This window comes from Talpa europaea (assembly GCF_964194135.1).
Source record: "Talpa europaea genome assembly, chromosome: 12".
NCBI classification, from domain to species: Eukaryota; Metazoa; Chordata; class Mammalia; order Eulipotyphla; family Talpidae; genus Talpa; species Talpa europaea.
In genome coordinates, this window is record NC_140079.1 from 23,617,919 (window position 1) to 23,624,556 (window position 6,638).

Here is a 6,638-nt window from a genome sequence, read left to right on the forward strand (position 1 = left end):
CACATTTGAAGAAGATTCCCATGGTACTCCTCAGTCTATTACATAGTTTGGTTTAACTGATATATTGTGCAGCCTGGACCCTGAGGTTTTTTAAGTCTCTGGGATTTCAATATGCAACCATAACTGAGAAACACTAATTTAACCCATTGAAGGAACTGACCCTAATATATTTAGCCATAATTTATATGGGCTTCCTGATGTGAGTATCCAATTTACCTTGAATCATACTGTAAGCTAAGACTGCTTCCAATTGTTTCAACTTGGGGGCGAGAGGGGAAAGTGAATGTGTATAAGAAAGAGGAAGAAATAAGGGACACCGGTGCCCAATAAAATATTTTCTTTAAACATGCAATTTTGCGGGGGCCTCCCTGGTGGCACAAGGGATTAAGGCTCAGCACTATGAAGCTATCAGCAGCTACTGCAGCACACCAGGGAGCTGACCCACATGGCACAGCAGACCTCTCCTGTCTCACCGGCTATTCACCTCAACAGTTTATTTCAGTAGATACAACTGTTCTGCTCCCCACTCTGTCTCTGGGAATCCTCTCTTCCCCTGCACCTCTGGCGTATACCGCAGTTCTTTTAAGCATAAATACATAAATTTTTAAAAAATATGCAATTTTTCAGAGTATCCTTATTAGTGAAGATCTAAAAATGAAAACATTATATTTTGAATTCTTATCCCAGCAATTTCAGTGTCCAATTTTAAAGAGATTTGGCTTTTAAAACAACTCTACTAACTATCTATACATGAAATAAATTAAGCTTTTTTTGTACAAGAATAAGTGGTAAATTTAGTATTTTAAAAAGCAGCTCACTTAACAGTAAAATAACTTGCTAGGGTGTTTCCTGATTATTTAAAATCTCCTGTTCACACTGTGGACTGTGAATCAGAATCACTGGCTGGGAGATTGTAAGAAATATGGAATCTCAACCCCCTTCAGAACTTCTTGACCCAGAATCTGCATGAAATAATTCCAGTTATCGCTGTGCATAAATATCACTAATTGATAAGTTCAGGCTTGACAATGAATCCCTCTTTCTGAAGGAAGAAGTTAGTAATGGGAAGGGTCAATGCAATTGCTCCTGCTCTCAAGAGTTTCCTCCCTGAGAAATAGAAATCCTTAGAGAGTATTTGCCTCCATGTTATTCAGCACCTTGTTCGGAGCCCAGCAATCAGAACTGCTCTGGGGAATGTGAAAGGTGAGGATGTTTGCTACCCTGAAGTTGGAGAAACACACACCAAAATTTACTCTTGGAGATGTTGACATGTGAATCAGATGGGCTTCAAAAGTGCCTCTGAGACAGGACTGTGCCTGTCTTTTCAGCACTCAAGATAGCAGAAATTTAGGGACCTATGACTCCCCAAAATTAAAATCAGCACTTTTTTTTCCCTCCAAGTCAGAGAGAGCAAATTGTAAATAGAACTCGGCATTGAGATTTCCAGAACCAGAAAGGTGAGTGTTCATTTTATAATTTTGATGTGAGACTATTACATCTGGAAGAAATCACATTAGTAATTCAGCAATTATGCCTCCATACCTTCATTCATTCACTTAAATATTCATTTACTCCTAATATTTTTAAAACATTTTATGACATGATGGATGTATGCTGTTTACTTGGCATATAGAGATTAAGTTTGATTTGGTCCATAGTCTGGCCTGTAGTGCAGCTTAAATAGTAAACTATGCTGTTTTAAAATGATAGTTTTTTGATAATGTAGTAAGATAGTCTAGATGATTACAAGGAATTGGAGATTCTTTCCATGATGATTTTAATTTTAAATGTGAATGGAAAATCAAAACTATTTGGCAAATGAAAAGACAAATGGAATTCATTATTTCTTGTGAATACAAGAGCAAACAAAACTTCAGACAGCTGAGAGAATGTGGCATATTGCAAAACTGAAAAGTTTCTCAACTTGAAAATAAAGTCTCTGAATTTGAAAGGAACCAAATGTGAACAAAGTCAGGAGATTAGCAAGAGGTGTGGATACTCATACTTGATCCTAAAAGGTATGAAAGAAACCCTTTCTCTAGTGTCCCTGAAAGTGTTCCTTCATTTGGCTTATGGTTGGGTATGTTCGCTGATTAAGAATGGTTAATTCTGTTTCAAATAACTCAAATTTTTAAAATATTTTCTCATGTATTTGGGTGTATTTTTAGATCTTTCAAAGTCCATACATAAAGTCTCTCTACCCTTTAGTTTCCTTATGATACCTGCTAATTTTCCCATTACCTTCAAATATTTTCCAAGTTTTTCCAATCACAACAACCCATAACTAAACAGATCACTACAGATGCAATTTAAGAGTAGCACAAGCCTTTCTAATGCAATGACACACATTGAAGTCATAGTATTTGTTGTATGTCTTAGGGCTACACTACGTGTGACCATGGAACCCAAAGGCTTACCCCCACTCCCTCAAAGGATAAGAAGACAAAGCCCTCAGCACCTTCACAATCCATTCATAGTAATCTAATTTCATGGAACTCTAGTTGGAAAGCTATATTAATGATCTTCTAGGAATTATTAACGATCAAAATTAGACACTGTTTTTCTGTAAGTTCAATCTGAAACGACAGGGTTTTCCTATGCTAAAATCAGGTATAACTGCAAGCATTGTACATTAGGGAGATATTCTAAAAGAAAAGGAGTTGAAGTCTAAGTTTATCCACAGCAGAAAGAGCTCAGAATTCTAACATTCTACAGATCCAACATAAAGCATATGTAAAAACAAACATGGCTATAAAATCAAAAAGAAATCGATAAGTCAAAACTCTGTGGAAGACTTCAATATATGTGTATATGTGTGTATATGATTATCTGTGTATATATATGTATATGTCACTAGGCAAAAAAAATCACTATGAATGTAAAAAGGTGAACAGTATAATGAATGGATTGCATTTATTAAATATATATGACCCTGAAGGTAGTCAGATAAATGAAATAAGACAGAGAACGACAAATGCCATATGGTCTCACTTATATTAGAATAATTAAAAGAGAAAAAAATAACTCTCAGATACTGAGAAGAGTCTGGTGTTTGCCAGAAGGTAGATGTGGTAGATGAAATGGGTGATGGGATCAAAAAGTACAAACTTCCAGTTGTAAAGTAAATAAATCATGGGAATATAATGTGTTATGAACTAGCTTAAAAGTAATTTTGTAAAGATTCTATGTACCCCTAAAAAGAATGTGTGACCCAAGGAGACAACTTGCATCCCAAAGAATCCCCTGGTCAGACCATGCCTTGATTCTATGAATCAAGTTCACCTGAATGAACTCTGACAAATGCATCCAATGCACACTGGACAACCCAATATCTCAATAATTATGTGACATATTTGTATCATCCTTAAAGTTTCTTTCATGTCCTTTCTCAATATTCTCCCATGACCCACTGCAGTCAACACTGACCTCATTCCCATCACTGTAGTTTAGTTCTGTTTTTCTAGAACTTCATATAAATAAAGTTGTGCAATGCAGATTCTTTTATGCCTGGCTCTTTATACTCAACATGATCTTTATTAAGTTAAACTATGTTGTTACATGTTCAGTGATACTGATTTTTATTTATGCGTAGTATTCCATGCTGCAGATGCAAGTAATTTATCTAGTTGAATATGAGAGTTATTTCCAGTTTTGGGTTGCTAGTGAAAAAACTTCCACTATACTTCTACCAATAACTTGGTACAAGTTATTGCGTAGACATTTGTAGAAATGTCTACATTTCTCTTGGATAAATACTGAGGCACAGAATTGCTAGATTTTATTGTAAGTGTATTGGAGTTTTTCTAGGAAATCGCCAAAGAATTTTCCAAAGTGTTTAGACAATTTCACATCTTCTTCACCAGCAAGTGATAGGTCATTATGGTTTCACTGCAGTTTTCATTACCATGATGAATAATGTACTTATTAATTATTCTTTTATCCTCTTCTGTAATGTATCATTTTAAAGTTCTTCAGGTTCTTGTAATATCAGTACTATATATTTTGGATTAAAATCCTTAGATATCAGTATTGCCTATAGCTTGCTTTTAATTTTCTAAGGATGTTTTTAGAAGAATAATTTTAATTTGCATAAAACAATTTAGCAGTGTTGTGTGGATAGCTATTGTGTGTACATCCCAAAAAATCTCAGACTCCTTTAATATATTAAAGGCATACTTTGGTGTTTTGTTTCAGTATTTTCAGTTTATCTTTTATTTTATATTTAAGATTTGGTTCATGTTTATTTTTGATGAGCTATTAAGTACAATATTTTAGATTTTCTGTTTAATCTTTATTTTTATTCAAGTTGAATTCATTTGGAATTTCATTCATTTGTATGTAAGTAATGATAATCTGCTTACTACTTAACAGAATAGGAGACTACATTTATGATTCTATAGCCTTAATTTTATGGCAGTTTTCATGTTGTCTTAATTAATGAAAGGTAAGAGCTAAAAGGAAAGGTTTAAACATTATATTATAGATTTTGCATTTGAAATATGTAATTATCCCTTATTACCAATTGATAACATGATGCAAGAAACAACAACTACTATGATGATCATCATTTCTGGAGTATTAACCTCTGCTAAATAATAAGGTTTTTTTTTTATAGACTTACCCAAGTCTATAAATGATGTTTGTAAAGGATGGGTGTGACTGTTAACCCAGGTACTTGGAATTGAAAACCTTCACGCTTAAAACTATTCATGCTTCTCTCAAGCAAAGGCAGAAGTGTTTGTTCTCAGAGCTACAAACTTTCTCACCCTGTACAATCCAGCCATCCCATTACATTATCAATATATAATTATATTGATGTGTTACATATTGTAAATTAATGTATATAACATATTGTATATATTAATATTATATATTAAAAACTTGAATTCTCACTGAGAAAACAAAGTTTCTGATTTTCATTTAAAAGTTCCAAAAGTCTAGCAATGATATGTCTCTTTTCATTGCTGGTGGATTCACTGCTAATTAATAAAGAACCCTGCACTTGAATAGGGCTGACTCTCTCCAGGCTGCCCTAAGCCAGCTTATGTCCTTTTCAAAGGTTTCTTTAACTTTTTGGTTCTGAAAACACACTTCAGGAAAAATTTAATTAAGGATGACAAAAATGTTGAACATAGGCGGTCTCTCCTCAAAAAATGTATAACGATCATTATGGATGATACATTTTTATGAAATAATTTAATACATCTGCAGGAAAGTATACATATTTAAATTAAGATACTATTATATAGGTAACTTCAGTCAGAATTAAAAAGGACTATCAAAGGGAATATATAAACAGTTAATTTTTATCTAGGGTACCTTTTATAAAATGGGAAACAAAGGCAATGTTTCCAAAAACTATCTTTCTCTCTCTTCTTCAGAAACATCTGGAGAACAATGCTAAGACAAAATCACACCACAGTGACTGAGTTCATCCTGGCTGGACTAACAGGACATCCTGAACTCCAGCTACCTTTCTTCCTCCTCTTCCTAGGAATCTATGTGGTCATGGTGGTGGGAAACCTGTGCATGATCACGCTGATAGGGTTCAGTTCTCACTTACACACCCCCATGGACTATTTCCTCAGCAGCCTGACCTTCATAGATTTCTGCCAATCATGACTGTTACCCCCAAAATGCTGGTGAACTTCGTGGCAGAGAAGAACATCATCTCCTACCCTGAATGCATGACTCAGCTCTACTTCTTCCTTGTCTTTGCTATTTCCTTGTCTTCTGCTACATGTTGGCAGCAATGGCCTATGACCGCTATGTCGCCATCTGTAGTCCCCTGCTCTATGTCATCATGTATTATCAGGCTTGTCTATCACTGATTTTTGGAGTATATGTTATAGGTTTGGTTTGCTCATTTCTTCACACAGGCTTCATGCTTACGATTCATTTCTGTAAATGTGATGTCATCAATCATTATTTCTGTGATCTTCTTCCCTCCTAAAGCTCTCCTGTTCAAGTACCTATATCAATGAATTACTGATTCTCTCTGTTGGTTCGCTTAACATCTTTGTCCCAACCCGGACCATCCTTAACTCCTATGTCTTCATCATTGCCAACATCCTCCGCATGCGTTCCACTGAGGGCAGGTCTAAAGCCTTCAGCACCTGCAGTTCCCACATAAATGCAGTTGTGATCTTTTTTGGATTTGGTGCATTCATGTACCTGCAGCCTTCATCTGTCAGTTCCATGGACCAAGGAAAAGTGTCCTCTGTCTTTTACACTATTATTGTGCCCATGCTAAACCCTCTGATCTACAGCCTGTGGAATAAGGATGTCAATGTTGCTATGAAGAAAATGATAGAATATCCTCATGATTAGAAATAATGTGAATGTGAAGGGACTCCCTGGTGGTGCAGGGGGTTAAGCACCGCACTATGAATCTGCAGCCTCTGCAGCATGAGATCGATCCCAGGCCCGCCAGGGAGCAACTCACATGGTGAGGCAGACCTCTCCTGTCTCGCCCACTGCTCCCCTCAGCAGTGTGTTTCGGTCAGTCTGCCTGTTCTGTTCCCCAGTCTGTCTCTGGTGAATCCTCTCACCCCCCACATCTCTGGCCTGTGCCCCAGCTCTTATATGCATAAATAAATACATCTTAAAAAAAACCAAACAAAACAAAAAAAGAAATG

At 35.9% G+C, this 6,638-nt stretch overlaps 1 pseudogene across 1 annotated transcript; it reads left to right on the top strand.

The window, feature by feature from the left end:
- The first annotated feature begins 5,397 nt into the window (after window positions 1–5,397).
- On the top strand, window positions 5,398–6,330 carry LOC311181444 (olfactory receptor 8G1-like; annotated as a pseudogene). Its single transcript has one exon. The product of its transcript is annotated as an olfactory receptor 8G1-like (transcript).
- Window positions 6,331–6,638: the final 308 nt, after the last annotated feature.